Source organism: Taudactylus pleione, unplaced genomic scaffold, assembly GCF_031769625.1.
Source record: "Taudactylus pleione unplaced genomic scaffold, aTauple2 ptg000637l, whole genome shotgun sequence".
NCBI classification, from domain to species: domain Eukaryota; kingdom Metazoa; phylum Chordata; class Amphibia; order Anura; family Myobatrachidae; genus Taudactylus; species Taudactylus pleione.
Genome location: NW_028285039.1, coordinates 5,557,197 through 5,584,906, shown reverse-complemented (window position 1 = coordinate 5,584,906; position 27,710 = coordinate 5,557,197). Strand labels below are relative to the sequence as shown.

The 27,710-nt window shown below is 46.7% G+C and overlaps 1 long non-coding RNA gene across 1 annotated transcript in view; it reads left to right on the top strand.

Moving 5' to 3' along the window:
* LOC148479109 (uncharacterized) overlaps window positions 1-26,851 on the top strand; it is a 42,110-nt gene extending 15,259 nt beyond the window's left edge. The window contains exons 2-4 of the long non-coding RNA XR_015871992.1: window positions 3,257-3,360; window positions 25,887-26,219; window positions 26,798-26,851. This is a non-coding gene — a long non-coding RNA (uncharacterized LOC148479109). The remainder of the gene's footprint in view (window positions 1-3,256; window positions 3,361-25,886; window positions 26,220-26,797) is intronic.
* The last annotated feature ends 859 nt before the right edge of the window (window positions 26,852-27,710 follow it).

Sequence of the window (27,710 nt, the reverse complement as noted above, 5' to 3'; positions counted from 1 at the left end):
TAATTCGGCACTAGGCCATGGTCATTGTAATTCGGCGCTAGGCCGTAGGAGCTGTTGCTGTCGGCATTAGTCCGTGATCTTTGTAGTTCGGCGCTAGGCCTTGGACGAGGGCAGGTCAGGCTAGGCCACAAGTACGTAAGGGCGGAAGGCCTTAGAAGCATCGTGGAATTTGGTCAGGCGGTCAGGCCCCATCGAAGGTAGACCGGGCTGGGACCAGGACGTTCTCCCCCGCAGTCAGGCCCCCATTAAAGGTAGGCTGTTGGTAAGTCGCTGTATCTCCCACAGTCAGGCCCCCATCAAAGGTAGGCAGTGGTAAGGCATCTGTTATTGTATCGGGTCCAGTGCTGGGCTCTTGCTGTTGTGTTCATCTACAGGTGCTGAGATCAGGACTCGTCCAGCAAAGGGACAAGATTATTTTCCGTGAGCGTAAACTGTTTTGTGTGCTGTTTGTGTCGTGCGTCACCTTTTCCCTGTCGGGCGTTTTCGTTCGGGGTACACCCTTGTGCTTGGCACGTAGGTGTAGCCAGTCTGAGGCCTAAAGTGCCAATGATGACCATCCACTGATCCCAGTGGAGGTCACCCCGCCTCAGCACCTTGTTCTTTTCTAGGGCCAGGAGTGGAAACCCAATTCGCGACTGTCCGCGTCTGACCTGTGTTCCAGGAGGGTCGACGGGAGCGCCCTCGGCGGCCTGAAGGTGAGAGGCTGGGAGGTAAATATCCGAGTACACCGACACCGCAGCCGAGGAAGCACTTCAAATCCGGGGGACCCCCCCCCACATCTCTTACACTGACACACTAATTAATTTATCTAGAGCTTACCTTTATAGGGCCCATTAGATGTGTGTACTGAAATGCAAGGACCCATACCAATTAAAATCACCTGGGGCAGGTAGGAGGAGTGCTAGCCCAAGAGAAGGGGTCTCACATTCAAATGTACCTTAAATACACACATAGGAAAAAAGGAGTGGCTGGGCTGCAACAATATTAGTACTGCCTTTTTCTTATCATCACACTATTAGCTTTGAAGAAGCTCAATTTATATTCATCTTTGTGCATCTTTGTATGTGTATACTTTTAGAGATGTTGTACAGAAACCCTTTGAAATGCTCATGGGATAGTACACTATTGTTGTGGTTTATATCTAACACTTACCTGATATATACTCCAGCATTTTTCACCTTTTAGTATTAATTTATTGATAAAAGAATGGGGGAATAATTGTTTATATCCATCCCGCAGTGTTTCAACTCTCCCAGTCTACACTGTATGTGGTGTTATGCTATGTAAACAATGAGGTGCACTCTGGGATATGTAGCTAAGTGTGATTATTGCCAGTTTTGTGTACACCAAACTGTTTCCCCGATTTACACTATATTTATTGCAGCGCCATCAATTCATTTTGTAAACAATGTGGAGCACTCTGGGACATGTAATCATGGGGTCTATTCATGAAGCAGAGAGGAGCGCTGTTTAGCTAAAATCAGGGCTCTTCTCTGCTTTGTGCTATTCATGGAGCAAGTTTACCATGGAGAGGGTTATTCCTTCTGCAGCGGCACCCCTGTTCTGTGCCTGCATCGCATCACCATACTTTTGTATGGTGAGTGCGATTCATAAGGAACAGAAAGCTCAGCTTACCGTTCATCTCCTGTGGTACAGATTAGCCATCTGAGGATGGTGTAATCTGTACTGCAAGACGAACAGAGCAGGGAAGTTGCATACTTCCCTGCTCTCTGTCTGGCACCTGGCTCCGGCGCTGGCTATGCCCCCTTTACCCAGCGTTCTTTGAAGAAGGTCTGACCTGACCTGCTGCTCTCAGACGCTGGGGCATGCGCAGTGAGGAGCAGGCATGTCGGGCTCCCAATATATCTGTATTCTCACTGCGTACAGGAGATCGCAGAGGGGCTGGACAGCACCCGAAGATGTCGGAGAGGTAAGTATACATAAATGACTACTAAACTTCACTATATATCGCATCGATGTGATGCAACATATAGTGAAATCTTGTAGTAGCCACTTCATGTTGTACATGAATAGACCCCCATGTTTGATGCCCACAGCCCACTAAGTTATGTGTTAACACTCATCGTTTACAACACACGACCGCGGCTGAGTCTCTAATTTAGGAGGTGCATGTGTGTTTACCTTGATAGAGACACAGGGGGCGATTCAGACCCGGACGCAACGCAGCGCACTTTCGCAGCCGTCAGGGGCAGGGTATGCAAATTCTGTGATCGCACGACAAGGCTTAAGGGGAATCGGTATGATTGACCGCTGGCAGCGGCAGCCCGACAGAGGTGGAAATCCCGATCGTCTCCAGGTAAGTATAAACTAACCTAATTTTACCCCCTAACCCTAACCCTCCTTTAGGATGCCTAACCCTAACCTCCCCCCCTGTGCCTAACCCTAATCCCCCCTCTAAGTGCCTAAACCTAACCCCCCCTTCCCCGCCGCCTAAACTTAAGTCCCCTGGAGGGGTGCCTAACCCTAACCTCCCCACGGGGGTGCCTAACCCTCCCTCCCCCTAACCTCCCGGGGGGGTGCCTAACCCTAAGTCCCCCCTGGGAGCCCTAAACCTTGTCCCTCCCCCCCCCCCCCCGCGGCTGTCCCCGGCATCCCTTCGATCGGGTCTCCCGGCATCGGTAAATTGACAGGCGTCTAGATTTAGACGCCTGTCATTTAACCCTCGCCGGGATTAAGTAATCTGGAAGCTGGCGGTCGGCATTCCGTCCGCCAGCTTCATAAACGTATAACGCTTAAGGATATCCTCTATGTCTTAGAGAGCAACGGCAGAGCGAACGCACGCCAGTATAAAGGCGCCCCCTTTTCTTTCCCAGCACACGTCATCTCCAGGAAATGTATGCAATATCAGTAACATCGAGAGCCATCAGAGCTGCTCGTAGCGCTTGAGGTAGACCCTACCATGCCGAAAGCACTGCGATCACTGCAGGCTGAAATACAACAAGATGACAGCTTTGTCCTATTTTTTTATTTATCCTGACTGGAAAGTCCCTTCCATCATACAAAAACCACAAATTGAAGGAAAGAGAAAAAAAAAATACCTTTACCTGCATGTACTTCATATACTCAAGGAAGCATACATGTAAGGACCTTACACAGCATTGTTCCTTTCCACACCTGGGTGATATCTGCGGCAAGATGACCTATACCACATTTCCACTTTATGAACACGTCCCTACGTTGCTGTGCTCCGAATTTACTCTATTACATTATTGTGTTTTCTTTTGTTTATTTGCAGCAACCAGAGAGCAGCGAGAGGATGCTGCCAGGTACAGACAGCTACTGCTGCTGGAGGAGACAAATAGCCCCCGGCATATGATATTGCAAGACTCCAAATCATAGGTTGGTTGACCTCTCCCTTACTAGTTACCGCACAATAACTAGTCGACCACAATACAAGTTACATTATCATGTGGTGATATTATTTTATTATTTCCTCTGCATAAGCCACTTAGGAGTGCCCGATCACTGGAAAAAATAAATAAATATATATATATATATATATATATTGTGGTGAGAGGGGTTGTCTCTCACCTGAATTGCCCACATTCCTGTGGGATCAGCTCCCTCCAAGGGAGAGGAAAACAAGACTGGCACATTCTGCTGCTGCAATAGAAGTTTTTAACTCCGTGTTTTCTGGGCTGCACAGCTCAAAGTGGAAATATGGAATTCTGGGTTTCCAGGTCACCCAGAGCCAGCAGGAAATCAGCAGCAGAGGAAGAGCTTAAAACACTCATTCACCTAGTCTTCTGCACACAGATACCTGTTAGAGGTACTGTATATGTGAGTAATGTTTGGCGGACCTAAATAACCGTAGTTATATTAAAATCACTAGGTAATTGTGTGTAACTGTGCACTGCGAGTTAAGTTGCTGCTGGAGAAAAAGGGGGGAAAAGTTGCTTACTTTGTTTTTCCCTCATGAGTTCAAATGCTCTCTGCGCCCCTGTTGACAAGGTGCCCTCACAACATACAGGCGGCACCCTCTGATTTATATCGCCATTGTTTGGAGAGTTATTATTGGAGCCTGAATACCACACCTTTGGGGGATCTATCTATTTATCTATATATAGAGAGAGAGATATAGAACCCCCCTTCCCCAGAAAATCCTGCGTTTGGTGCTGCTGGGGTGAGCAGGTGGCTGTTTGGTGCTGTGGGGGGCTGGGGGTAACTTCCTCCAGCTGGTAATGACAGTGAAGAGTGGTGGGCGGGCAGCCAGAAGGGGGTACTACCGTTTGGCAAATAATAGTCTAAGGGGAGGTGAGGATGGGCCAGCTGCTGCTACTACTATCGGTACTGCCCCAGCTGCTATCTACCCCTGCCCCTTCCATACCCCCAGCACTGCCTTTCCCATCCCCCACCTTGCCCACCAGTACTGTGACCAGCTGCTATCTACCTTTACCCCCTCCCTACCTCGAGCACTGCCTGCCCCTAGCCCCCTCCTTGCTTCCCTGCACTGTGGCAACTGCTGACTGCCCTTACTGCCATCTATCTCCAGCTCTAACCCAAATTCTCTATGCCTTTACCCCCGGCTCTACCCCAACTGCTGCTTGCCCTTAACCCAGTCTACCTCAACTGTTACCTGCCCCCAGCACTGTCCCAACTGCTGTCTGCCCTCACCCACATAATAAATAAATAAATTAATTAAATTAAATGATTGAATAATTGATTAAAAAGCCAAATGATTGCCTTCTTTCAGTAAATGCAAGTGAACCAGATCCCATAATAAAAGTCTGTGAGTTTAGGAAATATAGTAGAAAGGCAGGATAAATTGCAACTACTTCCCAACCAGTGGCAGATTTTACCTAGGGGCTGAACAGCTGCACTGGGTACACTGTGACTGGCAGCGGCTTCCCATTGCATTTGCTACCTACCAATCACACCCAGGACAGACAGCCCCAGGGTAGGTGTTTTCTCCCCCTGGGGCTGCCAGTTCAGACTGCAATTAGTAGAGAGTTGCTTCTGGTGGAAGTCGCTGCTCTGCCTTTCAGGCAGCCCAACACGGCTTTTAGGGTCTGCAGCCAAAGCAGTCCATAGAAGCCGGTGATTTGTGCAAGTGCGGTGCCACCGCCGCTTGTGCACTTACGCCGTTCCCGGTGCCAGCCAGTTCCATTGTGCAGGTGCCGGGGCCTGACCGACTGGACCAGCAATAGTGGCAGCCACCCTCATGCAAGAGAGTAGGAACCACTGCTGCTCCCAACTGTCCTGATTTTGGCAGGATAGTCGTGAACTGATAAAGTTTTAAAAAGTTGAATATAAGGAGGAAAAACGTAAAATAATGTAGGGGGAATAAATTAGGGAAAAAAATATTGTGTTATGGATTGTTTGAGGAAGGGGGGCCCCAAATCGGAGTATTGCTTAGGGCCCCATAAAATCTAAATCCGCCTCTGGCCAAGGGCGTGCTGGAAACCTCCTTCCCTCAGGTACCTGAGCACCTTTTTAGTTTGCCTGGACCTTTGGATGTCCCGCTGGCGGATACGTTGTCAGCAGAACAACAAAGAGAAGCAGAGGTCTTGGTCTGCAGCAATCGTTATGTGTTTTCTTCCCTGCCGGGGTCCGCTACTTTGGTAGAACATGACATAAATACACCTGAAGGGTGGTTGTAAAGCAATGACCGTATTGCATTCCTGAGGCGCGGCAATAAGCTTTCTAGCAAGAAGTGAAAGATGCTACAACTTGGGGTCATTGAGTAGTCCAGAAGTCCCATTTTCTTGATCCCAAAGCCATCAGGGGCGATATGTTTTTATAATGACTTTAGGCGTCTGAATCATGTTTCCCAGTTTGACGCATACTCACTACCTCGGGTGGATGAACTATTGGAAAATATGGCGAGTAGCTGATATCTTACGACCCTAGACCTCACAAAGGGGTATTGGCAAATTCCCCTAAGTGAGGCCGCCAAGGAGAAGACTGTCTTCTCGACGCCTGATGGTCTGTATCAGTATAAAATGTTTTCTTTTTGCCTTCATGGTGCACCAGCGACATTCCGGCGTGCCATGGATCAACTGCTGAAGCCATACACGGGGTATGCCATAGCTTATCTAGACAGCATTGTCAGTTATACAGAAAATTGGGAAGAACACTCCACCAAGAAGCAAATGAGAACTTTCCTTGGGTTGCTAGGCCTGTTCATTTCAAATTTTGCATCCAGAGCTTTACCCCTGACTGAGAAGGCTCAACCGGAAAGAATACTATGGACCAAAATGACTGATGCAGCCTGGGAAGATATAAGGACGGCCCTGTGTTCCAAACCGGTTCTACAGGCACCGTATTTCCGAAAACCCTTTGTCCTGCAAACAGACGCCTCCATGACAGGCTTAGGAGCTTTTTTAGCACAGTCCATTGCGGGCGAGAAAAAGCCAATCCTCTACTTAAGTAGAAAGCTGTTACCACAAAAAACATAATACGCCATAGTAGAGTTAGAGTGTTTGGCTATAAAGTGAGCAGTAGAAACCCTGAAGTATTATCTTCTGGGAAGGGAATTTATCTTGATCATGAATCACACACCTCCAAGGTGGATGCACCTCGACAAAGAAGTCAACCCCAGAGTGACGTACTGGTTCTTGACCATTCAAGCAATATAAGTTTGTCGTACACCATAGGCCAGAAGCTCAACATAGAAACGCGGATGTGTTGTCCTGGAAATTTGAGAAAGCTGAGTATTGTCGGCCATCGCGAAAGAAGTTGTGCGCTTCCCCAAGCTTATGCTCACAGCCAGCAGGAAATCAGCAGCAGAGGGAGAGTTTAAAACTCATTCACGTAGTTTTCCACACACTGATGCATGGTAGAGGCCAGTCAGTAGGGAAAGTGACTGTTTGCCAGGGACCACGGGCTATGCTGGGAGAGCATGGCCGATTGTGGCTGCAGGCCCTGCATCAGACTGAGGGCCCGATTCAGACTCAGTTGCAAGGCTGCATTTGCACGCACCCGCTTGGTGTGAAAATATGCTAATGAATGCATTCGCACAAGACGCCCATCACTGTATAAAGCCTACCCACTTCCCATTACATGCATCCGCAAGTCATTTAAAACATCGGTAACATCGGAACCACTCGCACCGCTTGTGGTTGACCTGACCCTGCCGCACAGGCTACTATACTTCCTGTCGCCTGCTAGACCTCTGCCAGCATATGCAATTGCAGGGGCTTAATTATGCAGGTCCCTGTAATGATGTGCAAATGCACAGGCACGCCTGCGTTCCACCGACCACCCCCTCCTCTCCACCCCCAAATGGTCACTTCATGTCAATCACTCTGTGAGGGATTTGCGTGCTCACTGCGCTCGAATCCTTATCGCAGCGACCAGTTTGCGCACTTGCACTGCAATGTATATGCATGCGCAGAATGCAACTGGCTATGTGCGAAAACAGCCTTGCGAGCGGGTCTGAATCAGGCCCTGACTGCTAAGCACGAGGAGTGTTCGGACTTTTCTTTTTGTTCATTTACTTATTACCTGTATGTACCTGAGTATGCTGTTCTTTAGTGTCTGCTGCCAATAAAAAGACACTGGGCCTGATTCAGACCCGGACACTAAGCAGCGATTGTCGCCCGTCTGCGCATGCATTGCAGTGCGCGAGCCAGTCACTGCAATCGGGAATCGTGCGCTCATAGCACAAAGACTGAGCGGTACCTTGAGTGACAGATAGTGCCGTTTGTGGGTGGTAAAAGGGGAAGGTGCTTGTGAACGGGGGAGTGGTGGTGCGAACGCAGGCGTGTCTGGGTGTCTAAACGGCGTTTTATGGGTGTGCATATTTAGCAAAGATGCGTCATTGTACACGTCACTTGGTTGTATTTCAGCCTGTAGTGATCGCAGTGCTTGCGGCAGGGTAGGGGCTACCTCAAACGTTGCGTGTAGCTCCGATGGCTCTCGATGTTACCGATTAATCAAACACTTCCTGGAGATGACGTGTGTTAAGAAAGGAAAGTGGGTGTCTTTATACACCTGCGTTCGCTCACTGCCGTCGCTCTCTAAGACTCAGGGCCTGATTCAGAGCCGGACGCTATTTGCGTTCGCTCTTTGCGGTCTGTTCACGCCTCTATGTCTGAATGAGAGACCAAAACATGCGCACGTAATTTTGAAAAAAACGCCCCCTGTCCGCTCGCATCATACGTCATGTCCGCTATTTATTAGATTAATCGAGTACATCGGACGGCATATGAACTGCTCGCTATTCTTGTGGTTGGTTTTTCCTACCACAATCATGCGAGCAGTTCTAACTATAAAACAACCAAGTGACGTGGTCGATGACGCTGCTTTGTTAATTATGCACTCCCATTAAACGCCCGTTTTGACCTTTAGGCACGCCTGCGTTCTGATCTCCACTCCCCGTTTTCAAGCACCTTCCCCTGTTACCACCCACATACGCTTCCTCCTGTCACTCAAAATATCAGGCATTCGCTATTTAGCGAGCACACGATTTTCGGCCGCACTGACTGGTTCGCGCATGCGTATTAAAATCCGTACGCATACGCAGTTGTGCGAACATCGGTCGGAACGAACGAGGGCCACTTACGAGCGGCTCTGAATCAGGCCCCCAGAGCCGTATTCAATTTGATTTGCACCCGCGATACTTTTTCGACTCCTGGACTTTTCGCCTACTTCGCCTGTTTTGCATGCGGAAAAGTAGCGCGAGTGTGCCCACACGTGACCCGGCGAAACTGAAACAAGTGGAAAGTCCTGTCAGATTTGGGGAAATCAGCCTGACACCCCCCAATAGATGCTCTGATTACCCCCGATTTGGCTTGCTGTTATTTGGTGTTTTTAAACGGGCTCAATAGCTGCTAAATAGCGTTTTTGTATAAGTGATGAAGAATAGTATTCAGGAGGTTTTTTTTGCAGAAAATAACTTATCCCAGCAAATTTGGGGTACTTGAAAATGGGGGCCAGCATATTTTAAAGTTGCTAAAGTTAAGTTTAAAAAATTGTGAAAAATCCACCTGCCGCAAGCACCTGCAATGAAAAAAACACCTGGGGCATACTTGGGGACCCCCCGAGAGTCTAGTTCGCTAGTTTTTAACTTTGTCCCCCAACATTTTTTTCACCCCCAAAATGAAAGTGATTTTTTGGGGTGTTCTTAAGTGTTTTTTTTATTTAAATTTTAACGCAGTTTACCATTCCGGGACTGTCTGAAGGCTGCACGGGGGTTCCCGCAACGCTGCACCCTAAAACCCCAATTCTGCACTTTTTTCCACCTCCTATTCATAGGCAAAACTTTTCCGCCTATTACATTGCATTGACTTTCCGCCTAGGTGGAAAGTCTTTCAAATTGAATGTGGCGATACTTTTCCGCCGGGCGAAATTACGTCATCGGCAAAACTTTTTTGACGATTCGCTCCAAATTGAATACGGGCAATAGAGGGCGTCCTATACGCCACACAGTGCGATTGCGGAATTTTCATACCCGACCCTTTTGGCAGCAAGCGATCGCGCTTTAGTGTCTGGGGGGCCTATTCATTAAACCTAAAAATTCTCTGGAGATAATTAGCTTTAGAACTCTCATGGAGTTCTAGCTAATTATAGGTGGAATTCATCATTCCACCTCTCCATAAGTATCTATTCCGAAAAGCTGTCATTTTTGCGATGACAGCTTTTCGGGAAATAGATACTTTTCCCTGCCTACACTACCTTATCGCATCTGGAAACAGTGCTGCGCATGCGCTGTTACATCTGTAAAACCAGCGCATGCGCAGCACTGCCTACAGATGCGTTGAGTTTCGTACATCCCCCCGACCCCCCCCCACCCCCCTCCCCCCTCCGCTCACCTTCCCCCCCCCCGACTTACCTGTTCGCGCAGCAGCCTCTGGCTCCGTCCTGCTGGTCTGTCATGTGGTTTCCCAGCAGACCACATGACAGATTAGAAAAAAATATATATATTTTTTCTTTTTCTAAACTTTCTTGTGCTCTGCTGGGGAGCACACATGTCCGACCAGCCTCCGGAGCCTGAGGACGGAGCAGAGCGCCGGAGGGACTCGTCGGGGGACCTGCACACGCGGATACAGGTAAGTTTCACCTGCTATTCGCCACCTCACAGTGGCGAATAGTAACTGCATCAAATTCCGAAAATTTATAATTTTCGGAATTTGATGAATACCACAATTTCCACATCCCCATACTAATGTATGGGGAGAGTGGAAATTAACGCAGGGGAACTTAGCAAGGGGATATCTGTGATATCTCCTGTGCTAAGTGGCTACATGAATACCAAAATAACGTTATTTAAGGAAAATGTCCTTAAAAACGTTATTTTAGTGTTGATGAATAGGCCCCTGGGTCTGAATCAGGCCCACTGTGTATTCACTGGAAATCTGTCTACCGAGCCCTTATTTCAAGTGCCTGTTTTACAATATATATATATATATATATATATTTATTTATTTGTGTATATATATATATATATATATATATATATAAACAAAGCGACAGGCCGGCACTCCAAAAACTACCAAGTGTACTTGCCCAGGTGCCTTCTCAGGACCAAGTTCCAAGCCCCAAAATGTACCCACAGAAGAGCGGCACTCCAGGGACATTCAATCATGAATACAGGATGCCAGATCCACGATGATTCAACGTTTCGGTTTATTCAACCTTTCTCAAGAATACAAAAAACATAAAACATACACACCTTAAATAGCCCAGAACCCTCGTGTATCACCACGTCCATGTCGGCGCGCAGAGATGACGTCACTCGCCTGCGGCGTCCGCACGTCACGTGACCATGTCACGTGTACACAATGCAGAGGCCTGGCGAGTACCCGCCCCTCTCACGCCCCATTGGAGGATCACACTCACCATGGTAACAAACATAATACAAACAGTGAATATACACCAATCTGAACGCTAGTACAGCCTGGTGGGCTAGAGTAAACATATTCAACAAATACCATGCGATGCCTTAGTATATATAAAGTATAGCACATAAACTTGCAGTAATGCAGCACCTCAAATATAAGCAATCAATATATATACCCCATAATTCTCGCGAGTGTAAATAAGCAACATCAAAATATACAGCGCCTAGCAAATGGATGACTACAAAGTATTACTCCCAATTTACCAAAAATGGGTCTACAGTTATGGCACCCAATTAATGTATCTAAACAGTAACCTAAGGCCTAGATAGACCACTCGGTCCCTCAATAAGCAATGCAATAACAACTGTACAAGATACTTAACAAATACTTGACAGACAACACACATATGGACTATACAAAACAAGCCAAAGACAACGATTCATTCAACCCATTGGGTGCAACCGTGTCCATATTGTAGATCCATGTTGCCTCACATTGCAACAACTTGCGGTCACGATCCCCACCTCTTTTCAAGATAGGAACATGGGCCCTCATTCAGAGCCGTACGCTCTGAGCAGAGCGCACGCTCTGAATGAGGGCCGTGCTCCATTTTCATGGAGCGTCCTCCTGGACGCTCGTATAGCTGTGGGTCACCACCCACAGCCTATACGAGCGTGCATTGTGATGGTCGCGATGGCCGAGACCATCGCGGCCATCGAATTTGCGAGCTGGAGCCTGCGGTTGAGGTTTTCAACCGCAAGCTCCGGAGTGATTTTGGCTCTATCAGAGCCAAAATCACTCCCACTGACATCACTAGTGATGTCAGTGGGCCGGTTTCTGACGGGAGGCGTTCCCGTGGGAACGCCCCCGTCAGGGAGGCACGCCCCCAGCACGCCCACCAAAGGGGGCGTGCTGTCAATCAACATTGACAGCACGCCCCTTTTGATCGGACACAACGAGCGAAGGACTTTCCTTCGCTCGTCGCGTCTGGCGCATGCGCACGACGGAGCTCCCTCCGTCGTGCGCATGCTCAGTCCATAACATCGACCCACTTGCGAGCGGACAGCCGCTCGCGAGTGGGTCTGAATCAGGCCCATGATCCACTATTTTATATGTAAGCGATGCCAAAGAATGTTGTTTCGCTTTAAAGTGTTTCGCTACAGGTTGATCTATGTCTCTGCCATTTAGTGCAAGACGAATAGCAGAACGGTGTTGTGCCATTCTTTCGCGAAACATACAACTCGTTTTGCCAATGTACATCAAACTGCAAGGACATTTGATGCAATACACCACGTACTTACTAGTGCATGTAACAACATGTTTAATCGATCCTTGATGTTATAGATGCACTGGTTGCACCACGTGCAGATACTTGAAAACTGGGAGTTATATCTCCCATCCTCGGTCTGGCAAACAGATATCGATTAAACATGTTGTTACATGCACTAGTAAGTACGTGGTGTATTGCATCAAATGTCCTTGCAGTTTGATGCACATTGGCAAAACGAGTTGTATGTTTCGCGAAAGAATGGCACAACACCGTTCTGCTATTCGTCTTGCACTAAATGGCAGAGACAGATCAACCTGTAGCGAAACACTTTAAAGCGAAACAACATTCTTTGGCATCGCTTACATATAAAATAGTGGATCATGGCCCTCATTCAGAGCCACTCGCTAGCGGCAGTACGCTCGTTCCGAGCGATGTTCGCACATCTGCGCATGCATACGGTTTTTAGTACGCATGCGCGAACCAGTCAGTGCGGCCGAAAATCGTTGGTACGCAATATAGCGAGGGCCTGCTATTTTGAGTGACAGAATGAGGCGTATGTGGGTGGTAACAGGGGAAGGTGCTTGAAAACGGGGAGTGGAGATCCGAACGCAGGCGTGCTTAAAGGTCAAAACGGGCGTTTTAAGGGAGTGCATAATTAATACAGCAGCGTCATTGACCACGTCACTTGTTTTTTTTTAACTCAGAACTGCTCGCAAAATAGCGGTTGAAAACACCAACCACAAGAATAGCGAGCAGTTCATACGCTGTACGATGTACTCGATTAATCTAATAAATAGCGGACATGACGTATGGTGCGTGCGGCCAGGGGGCGTTTTTATCAAATAAATGAGCGTATGTTTTGCTCGCTCGTTCAGACTTAGAGGTGGGAACAGACTGCAATTTGCGAACGGATCATTTGAATAGCCACCCCTTGTTTTTGAACGAACGACCACAAATAGCGAACGGCTCTGAATCAGGCCCCATGTTCCCATCTTGAAAAGAGGTGGGGATCGTGACCGCAAGTTGTTGCAATGTGAGGCAACATGGATCTACAATATGGACACGGTTGCACCCAATGGGTTGAATGAATCGTTGTCTTTGGCTTGTTTTGTATAGTCCATATATGTGTTGTCTGTCAAGTATTTGTTAAGTATCTTGTACAGTTGTTATTGCATTGCTTATTGAGGGACCGAGTGGTCTATCTAGGCCTTAGGTTACTGTTTAGATACATTAATTGGGTGCCATAACTGTAGACCCATTTTTGGTAAATTGGGAGTAATACTTTGTAGTCATCCATTTGCTAGGCGCTGTATATTTTGATGTTGCTTATTTACACTCGCGAGAATTATGGGGTATATATATTGATTGCTTATATATGAGGTGCTGCATTACTGCAAGTTTATGTGCTATACTTTATATATACTAAGGCATCGCATGGTATTTGTTGAATATGTTTACTCTAGCCCACCAGGCTGTACTAGCGTTCAGATTGGTGTATATTCATTGTTTGTATTATGTTTGTTACCATGGTGAGTGTGATCCTCCAATGGGGCGTGAGAGGGGCGGTTACTCGCCGGGCCTCTGCATTGTGTACACGTGACATGGTCACGTGACGTGCGGGTGCCGCAGGCGAGTGACGTCATCTCTGCGCGCCGACATGGACGTGGTGATACACGAGGGTTCTGGGCTATTTAAGGTGTGTATGTTTTATGTTTTTTGTATTCTTGAGAAAGGTTGAATAAACCGAAACGTTGAATCATCGTGGATCTGGCATCCTGTATTTGTGATTGAATGTCCCTGGAGTGCCGCTCTTCTGTGGGTACATATATATATATATACAGTGGTCGAAGTGGAAATTTTGAAGCAGGGGTACGTGTGTGTGTGCGCTGAAGGCGCGTGCAAAAAAATTGGAGTGGCTGTGAATCACGAAGGGAGTGGTTAGGTGTCAAGAGGGGTATGGTCGCACATAAGCTTTGCATGAAAAAAAAATGCACACATTGGGGGCAATTCTATTAAACATGATGTGAATAGCACCGGGAAGTAGTTTCTGGAGCTATACATTTTTTTCCCCCTCCTCGCGCCCAGAAGTCGTGGGATTCCGGTTAGCTCGCTTTAAGCCAGGTGTTTAGGCACGCTACCTGTCATTTTTCACCTAAAGTGTTGGTTGCAATTCTGTCAGCACCGCGCTGAACTGAAAGACAGCATCGTGGCTGGCACTTAAGTTGGATTTCTGCTTGCCCCCTAAAGAGAGTGCGAGCATAAATTCTTTAATTGGACTAACAGTGAGGCCAATTGAGTAGTCCGGGAACCCCAGCGCTATTCAACATCATGCTAAATTGAATAGCACCAATAGGAACACACGCAGGGGCTGATTCAGAGGTGGACACAGCAGATCTGCGCGCATATGCTAATGCCGTAGATGGCACCTTTTGTAAAAAGACACCCACTCCTGCCTTCTAAGACATATTGGTTGCATCTGAAGACATAGATCCACAGCGAAAACATCACCGGCCCAACAGATATCTAAGTACACTGGTTACTCAGCATGTGCAGAAAAGCCACGCTGCCGGGGCCAGTGAAACTGTGTCCGAGGACACAGCCACTGGCTTTGGAACACCCAGGAAATGGGGTCGACACGCCAGAGGAATGTCAATCATACTGTGGCTTACAGGGCATAGCGACTGACATCTCTGCTGTATGGCGGCACATGCGCAAGCCTCCAATCACCTGCAAACTGCGAAAAGATCAACAGTGACCACCTCTGAATCAGCCCCACAGTACTAACACATTTCCCTCATGCCCCTCAGACCTCTCCATGTTCCATCAGACACACATACACATAAAATAGAAAAAAATAACAAAACAATTGAAAAATATTAAATAATGAGAAAAAGTCCAAATAAATTATTAACAAAAGTAGTGTTCTTACTTGCTGTCTGTATGTTCAGTTTTGTGGTCTTTCTTCCATTCGTCCATACTATTTCTAATTGGCTGCCACCAGCTGTATCTGTGTGTGGGGGGTGGGTGTCAGGGTCAGAGATGAGAAAGATGAGGGAGGTTAGAGTTACAGCTAGATCCCCTTCCTTAGATGTACCCTGATGTCATCAGCTACTGTCCAATTTCATTCCCTACCATCCACGTGGGAATAGAGGGGGAATATAATCTTGTGCAAGAGAAGCGAGCCACCGAGCCCGAAGCGTGGTGAGCGCAGCAAGCCCGTCAGGTGACAGCTTTCTTCCTTTGGTGGACAGTATGGAAATATGAGGGAGGGTTCGGCACACATGTAGAGGGGGGGGGGGCAGAGGCACACCATTGGAGGGGGTTCAGAGGTAGACTTTTTGGAGGGGGTGGGGTCAGTGGGAAGGGAGCTGGGTCGAGGCACTCCTATGGAGGTAGGGGGCAGCATGCATACCATTACTTTGGCAGCACAGTAGCAGTATGGCAAGGAGTAATGGAGGAGAACTAAGCAGGTGTGAGGAGGAAAACCTGGGTGGAGCAGAGTTGGGGGCAGGGAATAGAAGGAGCTAACAGCTAAGATTGCCAGGTCTAAATCCTGAATTAAGCCACTGCCACCCTGCTATGAGTGAGGGTCCGGAGAACGCTAATCCAGTCACTGCTACAAGCAGTTTGGAGGTGGGATCAGTGATGTGCTGCAGACCCCCTGATGGCAGCTCTGCTCGGCACGAGGTGGGGGCGGGTGGTAGATGCACATCCGTCACACGCGGGCAGGGGTTGGAAGGCACAATGCTGGCTGCAGAGACCTTCCGGCAGAGGCGGGGTACAGCTCCGCTCGCGATTTGGCCAGCATCAGCACACTGAGCCAGCTGCTGTCACTGAATCCGGCGAGGGAAGGGGGGGCAGCAGGGACACAGCATGTAATGGATCTGCTGCAGAGACGTTCAGGACAGGCACACGCGGGCGGGTGGGCATTCGGAAGCACAATCATGCTGGAGTCTGGACCACCAGTGGGGGTGGGGACGGCTCCCAGTGCAGTGCACACTCAGGATTGGGCGGGCAGTGGCCGCGCCGCATAAACACACAATACGGCTGGCTTTAGGGACTCTACTCCAGTGACTGACAGCCCTCTGTCCTTCCAACTAAGAAAAAAAAAATGTATTGCTTGAAGTGCCGGTATGCCATACTGTTGCATATCGTCACAGTTCGAGCACTATATATATATATATATATATATATATATATATATTGTGACACAGTTAGGTTAGGGGGTCCCTCTCCCGGGTAGAGGACTCCTTCCTTACATACACACACAGCAGCAGGGAAGCAGCACACCAGTCTGGATGCAGGTACAAGCTGGTCGGCGCCAGTCTTTATTGTACAATGTCAGAAATATAAAGAAAACATAAATATAAATCCTAGCCCTGTCGGGGCACTAACTTCACAGGTAGTTCCCTCACTACCAGAACCTGGCAGGGCCTAATGCCCTCGCCAGCAACAAAAGCACAGCACAACACTCACAGTTAGGTTTCCAAGAGTCTCTGAGGAAACTCCCTGCCTGCTCTCCCAGGTGAGACACTCAGCCTTATCCAAACTAGGCTATTATTGGCCACTCTCAGGTGGAAACCCTAACAAGCCTGTTACCAGGCTGCGAGAACCAAAACCTGGAGTGGCCGTAGGTGGAGCCCTTCCTCTCCTCTCACCCACAACCCCCAGGTCCCAAACCGGCTTTTCAAAAAGCCAAAACTCAAGCCTGCTATACTGCAGACTTTCTCCTGGGGGTTTAAAACACATAAGACAGGAATCTGGGACAAATGTACCTGCCACAGACCACTTTACCAATGATCCTATCACATATCCCCCCCCTTTGTTTCGACTTGAGGGGCGGAACAACTGAAGCCCCCAAACAATGAACGCATGACAACGCATCAGCATTGGCCAGCTGGCTTCCTGGCCTGTGTTCCACTGAAAATTTAAAAGTTTGTAACGCCAAGAACCATCTCGTAATTCTTGCATTACTGTCCTTATTTTCGGACATCCACTTCAAAGGGGCATGGTCAGTGATCAATTTGAACTTTCTTCCGACCAAGTAGTACCTGAGAGCCTCTAACGCCCACTTTATGGCCAACGCCTCCTTCTCCACTGTGGCATAGTTTCTCATGTACATTCAACTTTCTACTTAGATAGAAAATAGGGTGTACCTCACCCTCCTTGCTCTGGGACAGGACCGCTCCTATACCTACTTCTGATGCATCGGTTTGTACTATGAATTCTCTTTCAAAATTAGGAGTCATCAGGACTGGTTGGGAACACAACGCTACTTTCAACTCCTGAAAAGCTTTCTCTGCCTCAGGACTCCATTCTACCATGACTTTTTGTTTGCCTTTGGTCAGGTCGGTCAGTGGGACTGCCATGGTGGCAAAGTTGGGTATAAACCTCCTGTAGTACCCCGTAATTCCCAAGAAGGCTCTCACCTGCTTCTTATTCAGAGGCCGTGGCCAGTTTTGTATGGCATCAACTTTATTGAGCTGAGGCTTTATCAGGCCTCTGCCAATGGTGTATCCCAGATATTTTACTTCCTCCATGCCTAGACAACACTTTTTTGGGTTGGCTGTCAAACCTGTCTTATAGATGGAGTCCAACACTGCTTGTACCCTGGGTAAGTGAGACTGCCAATCAGGACTATGAATGACCACGTCATCCAGATAAGCAGCCGCATACCGTCTATGGGGCCTTAGAATCCTGTCCATCATTCTTTGGAAGGTAGCAGGTGCCCCATGTAGCCCGAAGGGCAACATCTTGTACTGAAACAAGCCCTCTGGCGCTGAAAAAGCTGTCTTTTGTTTGGCGCTCTCGGTTAACGGTACTTGCCAATACCCTTTGGTTAGGTCAAGAGTGGTTAAATACCTTGCCGTCCCTAGTCTCTCAATCAGTTCATCCACTCTTGGCATCGGGTAGGCATCGAATTTTGAAACACTGTTCAACTTTCGGAAGTCATTGCAGAAACGCACACTCCCGTCGGGCTTTGGAATCAACACAATGGGACTTGACCATTCACTATGTGATTCTTCAATAACCCCTAACTCTAGCATATTTTTAATTTCTTTCGACACCGATTCTCTTTGTGCTTCTGGTAACCTATAGGGCTTTAGATTAACTTTAACCCCTGGGTCAGTGATGATGTCATGTTTAATGACCAAGGTTTTCCCAGGTACATCAGAGAACAGCACCCTATTTCTGATCAGAAACTCCTTGACCTCTTGTTGTTGAATTGCCGACAGGGTTTTTGCCACTGTCACTTCGGGAACTAAGGGCCCTGGATTTACTGGAGGGGCTCGGACGGCCGACAGTACCGTTCTATCTTTCCAGGGCTTTAATAGATTTATATGGTATATCTGTTCCGGCTTTCTTTTCCCCGGCTGGTAAACTTTGTAATTGACCTGTCCCACTCTTTCTAAGATTTCAAAGGGCCCTTGCCATTTAGCCAAAAGTTTATTTTCCACAGTGGGAACCAACACTAACACTCTGTCCCCAGGAGCATTGCGGTTGTATACCCTTTGCTGTGCCTGTTGAGCCTGTTCCAGGTGCTCTCTCACTATCGGCACTACCGCAGCAATTCTCTCCTGCATTTGAGAAACATACTCATTCACCGTTTTGTAAGGACTAGACTGCCCCTCCCATGTCTCTTTGGCAATGTCTAGTAACCCCCTTGGGTGTCTCCCATACAACAAGTCGAAGGGTGAAAACCCGGTGGAGGACTGGGGAACCTCTGTTATGGCCAACAATAAATATGGCAATAAGTAATCCCAATCCCTACCATCCTTGTCGACCACTTTCCTAAGCATGTGTTTTAACGTTTTGTTAAACCTCTCGACCAGCCCATCGGTTTGGGGGTGATAAACCGAAGTTCTTAACTGTTCAATTTTGAACAGGCGGCATAACTCTTTCATGACTTTTGACATAAACGGTGTGTACCCTGGTCAGTTAGTATCTCCTTGGGTATACCCAGCCTGCTAAAGACATGAACTAGCTCTCTGGCAATGGTCTTGGTTGACGTATTGCGCAACGGGATTGCTTCCGGGTACCTGGTAGCGTAATCCATTATGACCAGAATATACTGGTGTCCCCTGGCAGACTTCATTAAGGGTCCCACCAAATCCATCGCTATTCTTTCAAACGGCACCTCTATGATAGGCAATGGAACTAGTGGACCCTTAAAATGTGGCCTGGGAGCATGATACTGACACTCAGGGCAGGATGCGCAAAAGTCAGACACCTCTTTATGAAGCCCGGGCCAGAAAAACCTCTGCATTATTCACTCAGTGGTTTTCTCTACCCCTAGATGGCCTGCCGTTATATGACCATGGGCCAGATCCAACACTGTTCTTCTGTAGGCTTTGGGAACTATTAGTTCCACAATATCTTCCCCCTTCTTAGTCACCTGATATAACAAATCCTGACACATTGCCATGTGGGGATAGGACAAAGGACTATCAGGGTCTACGGGTTTACCATCAACTACTTTTACATTCTCCCTGGCTTTTACCAAAGTAGGGTCATTCAACTGCTCCACGGCAAAGACCTCTCTTCTGACCTCTAAATCAGGCAGACGATCACCTGGCCCAACAAAACTTCCCACCTCAATGGGAGGCACATCAGTTGGCGGGCCACCGTCACGTTCCGCATTCTCTAGTTCGCCAACCATAGTAGAAAAAGGGAATAACTCTGACTCAGAAGAAACTCCCTCCTCCACTACATCAACAACCTTCTCAAATGGATCGGGGTTGTTCACCTCTGGAACAAAACGGCTTTCCCACAACTTCCAGAAGTGAGCAAAGTCTCTCCCCAATATTGCATCGTACACCAGACCATGCACCAAACTCACAGAAACTATAGCAGAGCCACATGGTGTCTCGATGTTCACTTCGGCCGTAACATAATATCGAGTATCCCCATGTATGCAGGTCACACCAACAGTTTTCCCTGTATGCCTCAAGGGGTTCACTAGCTCAGCTTTTATAAGTGTCACCAAGCTACCAGAGTCTAACAGTGCCTCTACTCGGTTGCCATCTACAGTGAGTACACACATGTGCTTATCAGTCTCAGCCTGCCGGTCAGCCGTACAGGCTGTCTGTGCAAAGAAAGACCCCCTGCAGTAGACATGAGCAGTATCACATTGCATAGGTTCAGTTGTAAGTGAACAATTAGCGGCAATATGGCCGAAGCCACCACATCGGAAACACTGAGTCATATTAATGTCTAGTCGTTTACGGGGCAAGAACCTTCCTGGCCTGGCAGGCCTGTCTCCAGGTTCTACACCCTCAGTCTTAGGTACATTCCGCCGCCCAGCACCCTTCTCCCCTGGAACAGTCTTACCGGTGTCTGTGGGAGTTCGCCGGTGCGCCATCGGGACTCGGTGGGGCATACTCATCAGCTCCTCAGCCTCCAAGTACCTCTCAACCAGCTCGACCAACTGGTCCGCGGACTTAGGGTCTGCACGGCTCACCCACTGGCGCAGAGTCACAGGTAATGATCGCAGGTACCGGTCCATCATGACCCTTTCCACGATCTGTGGTCCCGTCAGCGTCTCGGGCTGTAGCCATTTTGAGGACAGATGGACGAGGTCATGCATCTATGAACGTGGAGGCTTGTCCCTATGGAACTCCCAGCGGTGGACCCGTTGGGCACGAACAAAGGTGGTGACTCCCAAGCGAGTTAGGATCTCCTGTTTTAGTTTTTTACAGTCCTTGGCATCAGCCAGGCATAAGTCGAAATAGGCCTTTTGTGGCTCCCCAGACAGAAAAGGTGCCACCAGACTTGCCCACTGCTCCTTGGGCCAACTCTCCCTTTCGGCCGTTCTTTCAAACGCGGTGAGATTGGCCTCCACATCATCGCCCGAAGTCATCTTTTAGAGGAAGTGACTGGCTCGTACGGAGTGAGTGGGGGTGGGAGGACCAGTAGCAACATCTCCGGGCCGGGCGAGCAGGTGCTGTACCACCTCTTTTATGGCCTGGCAGGTTTCCTCGATGGCGACCTGTTGTTGCCTCTGGGCTGTCTCCAAGGCCAACAGTTGCACCCTGGTGGATTCCTGCTGAGCTCTGGTAGATTCCTGCTGAAGTTTGTTTGTCTCCTGCTGAGCTGCTGTAGCTTGGAGCAAGGCCTTAATAATGTCCTCCATTTTGTCCTGGGGTGTAGGTTGGAAGCTGAACCTTGCCTCTCTGAGCATTGGCTGATGCCTCCTCTATGGGACTCCAAGGACACAGCGTTATTTCCACACTTACAAATTGGGTGTCTGTCCCTTTAATTTTTAAATGGAAAGTTTTCCTCTTGCTGCAACTTCAGTGTGTGTGGTTGCCCGCATTCTCCACCATATTGTGACACAGTTAGGTTAGGGGGTCCCTCTCCCGGGTAGAGGACTCCTTCCTTACTCACACACACAGCAGCAGGGAAGCAGCACACCAGTCTGGATGCAAGTACAAGCTGGTCGGCGCCAGTCTTTATTGTACAATGTCAGAAATATAAAGAAAACATAAATATAAATCCTAGCCCTGTCGGGGCACTAACTTCACAGGTAGTTCCCTCACTACCAGAACCTGGCAGGGCCTAATGCCCTCGCCAGCAACAAAAGCACAGCACAACACTCACAGTTAGGTTTCCAAGAGTCTCTGAGGAAACTCCCTGCCTGCTCTCCCAGGTGAGACACTCAGCCTTATCCAAACTAGGCTTATATTGGGCACTCTCAGGTGGAAACCCTAACAAGCCTGTTACCAGGCTGCGAGAACCAAAACCTAGAGTGGCCATGGGTGGAGCCCTCCCTCTCCTCTCACCCACAACCCCCAGGTCCCAAACCGGCTTTTCAAAAAGCCGAAACTCAAGCCTGCTATACTGCAGACTTTCTCCTGGGGGTTTAAAACACATAAGACAGGAATCTGGGACAAATGTACCTGCCACAGACCACTTTACCAATGATCCTATCACAATATATATATATATACAGTCAGGTGCATAAATATTGGGACATTTCCAAAATTTTCATATTTTGGCCTCTATTCACCACCACAGTGACTTTGAAATGAAACAAACTAGATTTAATTTGAGGGTAGTTACATCCAAATCAAATGAACGGTGTAGGAATTACAATGGTTTGTATATGTGCCTCCCACTTTTTAAAGGGGCCACAAGTAATGGGAAAAACTAAACAATCCTAAATCTAACTTTCACTTTTTAATACTTTGTTGCAAATTCTGTGCAGGCAATTACAGCCTGAAGTCTGGAACGCATAGACCAGACGCTGGGTTTCATCCCTGGTGATGCTCTGCCAGCCGCTACTGCAAATGTCTTCAGTTCCTGCTTGTTCTTTGGGGCATTTTCCCTTCAGTTTTATCTTCATCAAGTGAAATGCATGCTCAATCGGATTCAGGTCAGGGGATTGACTTGGCCATTGCATAACATTCCACTTTTTAGCCTTAAAAAACTCTTTGGTTGCTTTTGCAGTATGCTTTGGGTCATTGTCCATCTGCACTGTGAAGCGCCGTCCAATGAGTTCTGAAGCATTTGACTGAATATGAGCATATAATATTGCCCGAAACACTTCAGAATTCATTCTGCTGCTTTTGTCAGCAGTCACATCATCAATAAATACAAGGGAACCAGTTCCATTGGCAGCCATACATGCCCACACCATGACACTACCACCACCATGCTTCACTGATGAGGTGGTATGTTTTGGATCATGAGCAGTTCCTTTCCTTCTCCATACTCTTCTCTTCCCATCACTCTGGTACAAGTTGATCTTTGTCTCATCTGTCCATAGGATGTTGTTCCAGAACTGTAATGGCTTTTTTAGATGTTGTTTGGCAAACTCTAATCTGGTCTTCTTGTTTTTGAGGCTCACCAATGGTTTACATCTTGTGGTGAACCCTCTATTTCACTCTTGTGAAGTCTTCTCTTGATTGTTGACTTTGACACATATACACCTACCTCCTGGAGAGTGTTCTTGATTTGGCCAACTGTTGTGAAGGGGTTTTTCTTCACCAGGGAAATAATGCTTCTGTCATCCACCACAGTTGTTTTCCGTGGTCTTCCGGGTCTTTTGGTGTTGCTGAGGTCTCTGGTGCATTCTTTCTTTTTAAGAATGTTCCACAGTTGATTTGGCCACACCTAATGTTTTTGCTATCTCTCTGATGGGTTTGTTTTGATTTTTCAGCCTAATGATGGCTTGCTTCACTGATAGTAACAGCTCTTTGGATCTCATATTGAGAGTCGACAGCAACTGATTCCAAATGCAAATGTCACACCTAGAATCAACTCCAGACCTTATACCTGTTTAATTGATAATGAAATAACGAGGGAATAGCCCACACCTGTCCATGAAATAGCGTTTGAGTTAATATTCCCATTACTTTTGGCCCCTTAAAAAGTGGGAGGCACATATAGAAACCGTTGTAATTCCTACACCGTTCACCTGTTTTGGATGTAATTACCCTCAAATTAAATCTGAAAGTCTGCAGTTAAAGCACATCTTGTTTGTTTCATTTCAAAGCCATTGTTGTGGTGAATAGAGGCCAAAATATGAAAATTCTGTCAATGTCCCAATATTTATGCACCTGACTGTATATATATATATATATATATATATATATATATATACACACACACACACACACACATATTTATATACAATATATATGTATACACTCTGCTTGAGAACTGAGTTGGGGGGGGGCCCTTAAAATTTTTTGCTATATATCCAACAAAGTTCTAGATCAGGGGTCAGGGAACTTTTTACCTTTTACCCCAAAATATATTTAGATACGCCGACATTACCCCCTTGATTCGAAGGGAAGAAAATCATATAGTAGTGCCCCCATATAATGCCCCTGTAGCAGTGCCCCCGTAGTTATGCCCTTGTAGTAGTGCCCCCGTAGTTATGCCCCCATAGTTATGCCCCTGTAGTAGTGCCCCCATATAAGGCCCCTGTATTAGTGCCCCCATATAAGCCCCCTGTAGTAGTGCCCCCATATAGGGCCCCTGTAGTAGTGCCCCCATATAGGGCCCCTGTAGTAGTGCCCTCATATAGGGCCCCTGTAGTGGTGCCCTCATATAGGGCCCCTGCAGTAGAGCGCCCATATAATGCCCCTGTAGCAGTGCCCCCATATAGTGCCCCTGTAGTAGTGCCCCATATAATGCCCCTGTAGCAGTACCCCCATATAATGCCCCTTTAGTAGTGCCCCCATATAGTGCCACTTGTACAAAGAAAAAAAAAACACTTACCTTAATCCCCGCTCCAGCATCCGCCGCCATCCTGTCCGCCCAGCTGCTCCTCGGAACTATTGGAGAAACATCATGACGTCTCTACCATAGTGCGCATGGGGAGAGCCGGAAGCTGGAGTTCAGAAGAGAACCGGCTAACGCGGTGCTGCATGGAAGGCGCCGGGTGCCCGCTTGTAATAACATCTCAGTGGACGTCCGTCTTAGAGCCTCCGTGCGGCGCCGGGCTGGAGGACACTGGCGCCGCACCCTGACACTGGCGCCAGTGACCTCCATTTCTGGGGGTAATGGACGGACAGCCGGGCATGCATGCCGGGTCCATTACCCCCAGGAATTTCATTTTTACCCCATTTGGGATCATTTACCCCTGTTCCCCGACCAGTGTTCTAGATCCTCCTGATGAAGTCCTGCTGGATATAGCATAAGAGACTAAGGGCCTGATTCAGAGCCGGACGCTATCAGCCGGTCGCCCGCAGGAGGTACGTCCATCCAAATGTCAACGTGTGGTCGCTCGTAACAAGTCTTCCTCCCCATATTTCCACAACCCCTCCTCTAGCTAGCGAGCGTCCGAAATAGCGAGCGCACTACTCGTTTTTGGATGAAGTGTTCGCTCGCACAATTACAACCGGAAGTAGGCCTGTCATTTGTCGATTGCCTTGTTTTTCCTTCGTCAAACATCCGTGAATCGATTGGTGCCAATCATTACCTTAATTTACTTAATTGTTGGTCGAAGTTTTCAATCTTGTTTTTTTTTTGAATGTCAATAAACGTTATTGTTTGTTTTGTGTTCATTTTGGTCCGTAGAATCCGTCCGCTTTTAACGGCAAACTTGTTTTTTTTCAATACAAAGGCAGTTTGTTTGCTTTTTTAATAGGTTTTATTTTGGTTTATAATTTTGTAATTGTTTTATTTCCAGCTTGTTGCTAACGCATCCAAATGCAGCAAGCCAATCATAAGTCACAATATATTTTTAGGGGTTGTTCACATGACTCACACATTAACCAATAGAATTCTTCATGTTATTTATGAAAGTACATTAGCCAATCAAAATTTAGGGGTCCCTGTAACAAAACTGATTTGTGTAAAAAAAAAACCATTGCCATCATGAGAGCCAGTGCTTTTACACGGGTTGAGCTGCTGGTGCTCACTGAAGTGATCGATCGGCGAATTACTGATATGCCGCCCCCCGTCACCAACCAATGCAAGCGCTGGGCGTACGCGGAGGTGTGGCGCAGGCTGCGGGCCATGGAATTTCGTTGGACCATCGGCCTATTAGAACGCCGGTGGTCGGATTTACGACGCCGGTCCCCACACCTGCTTGCGCATCTTTGGATGAGGATGCGTCGGCATAAGTGGATATGTGAATGTTTATATATCTATGACAATCTGTTGTTACTTTTTGTCTTTGCTAATGTAAATTTGCATTAATGCGTGTCCATGTGTGCAGTATGCGTTTTTTTCGGGCTAAATGAGACCTTGTTATTGTTTTTTTTTAAGATTAATATTTTCTTTTTGGTTAATGTTTTACATTAAAAATGTTTTTGGGTATACATATTTGCTAATATTACAAACTATACATCATTTAGGTCAGGAGCGGATCCATAGACGGAGACGGAGGCCTGCCCGACCCCTCTCCCCAACTTCCACCATCTCCTCCCCTGCCCATTCATCCCAAATTTCGCCACCCTCCCCTGACCTGGTCATCCCTATTTCCCCTCCCTCTCCTGCTCCCCAAATCCAAATCACCCCTCCCTCCCCTGTCCTACCCATCCACATTCCCACACCCTCCCCTGATGCACCCACTCCTGAATCCAACCCCTCCCCTTTATCCCCCCCGGACATTTCGCCCCCGTCTTCACACATCCACTGGTCCACTTTGGAGGAAGAGGATCTGGGCCAACCTGGGCCTGAACCTGCAGGTATTTTTTTGTGGTTGTTTGCAATTATTGTGTAAAAATGTTCCCTATATGCATACACTGTTGTATCCCTGGTTACAATCTAAAGGCAGTCCATTTTGGGGTTATATTTTGTTTATTTTGGGTGGTATTTTTTTTTAAATTTGGCTTCAATTTTTTATTTTTTTTTTAAACACGCTTTTTTATTTCTTTGTAAATTTTTTGGGGTTTTTTTTCAATAAATTTTTGACCAATTTATTCATGTTTCTAAACAAACTGAACTTTACAATAACCACATATGCCAGAGCCAAATACAAGTTTCATTGTTTTTGATTACATTTCTACAATAAAATCAATATACAAATGGTGTAAGGATTAATTAAGATCCCAAAGTGATTGTTCCAACCACTATTCTCATGTTCATGTTTTTGTTTTGTTTTGTTGCCAATTGGTAATTTAGGCAAATTTATGTTACCACTATAGTTTGCCACAAAATTAGCATGGTATGTAAACTTTATTTAACTGTAAATAATCCTGTTTTTCTTGTATGTATTTTTAAAAAAATTCACATTTATTTGAAACTCATATTTGTCTTTCTACAGACCCAAGGATGCGGGATCAAGCCATTTTGGGCCAGATAATGGCAATGAGGGGACATTTGGTCCAGCTGCTGGTTGCAATGGACCATTTGATTGTGTTTTTGCGACATTAATTTATTATGTTTTTTTGTTTTGTTAATAAAAGCTGTTTGTTTAAACCAATCTCATTTATTGTCTCCAAAATTAGCTCTCAATGTCATTTAAAAAAAATTTTTTTTGGTATAAACATTTTGGTTCATGGATTTTGCATATGAAAATGCAAACAATGTGACATACGAAATTTTGGAGTAAGTATTCTTTAATTGTAAAACTTTAAAGTCTGGGAAACCATTTTTTTATTTTTTAAAGACATATTTGTACATTCAAAGAATTGGTCCAATTGACATTAACTCCATAATGTTTTTTAAAAAATCCCTTATGTAATTATTTAAGTTATTCAAAAATATTCATGCAACTCCCATAATAATTTAAAAAATAATAAAAAAGGTAGGCCCAACTATGCAAACATGTTGTTAATTGTTATGTTGTTTTTAAATTGTTTTGCCCAAAAAAGTTACCTTTTTTAAAAAAAAACTTGTAAATTAAGTTAAAAGGTACTGTACATTTGCTGTTTTTTCTGGTAAAAAAAACAAAAATTTTTAAAAGTAGTTTATTATACAATTTTTCACAATACAAAGCAAATACACACAAAGAATGAAAAAAAAAAATCAACTGCTTGAAGATGGTGCATGCCAACATGTTGTCCCAAAATCAGGTAAGAAACACATTTGTCCAGGTGTAAAGGTCATTTTGGAGTCATTAATGTCACAAGTGAGCATTTTCAAGAAGTAAGAAGGTTGTTGTTTGCAATTTGCAAAAATAAAACAAATTTTAAAAAAAAGGTTAAAATTAGAAACATAGGATAGTAAACACACAT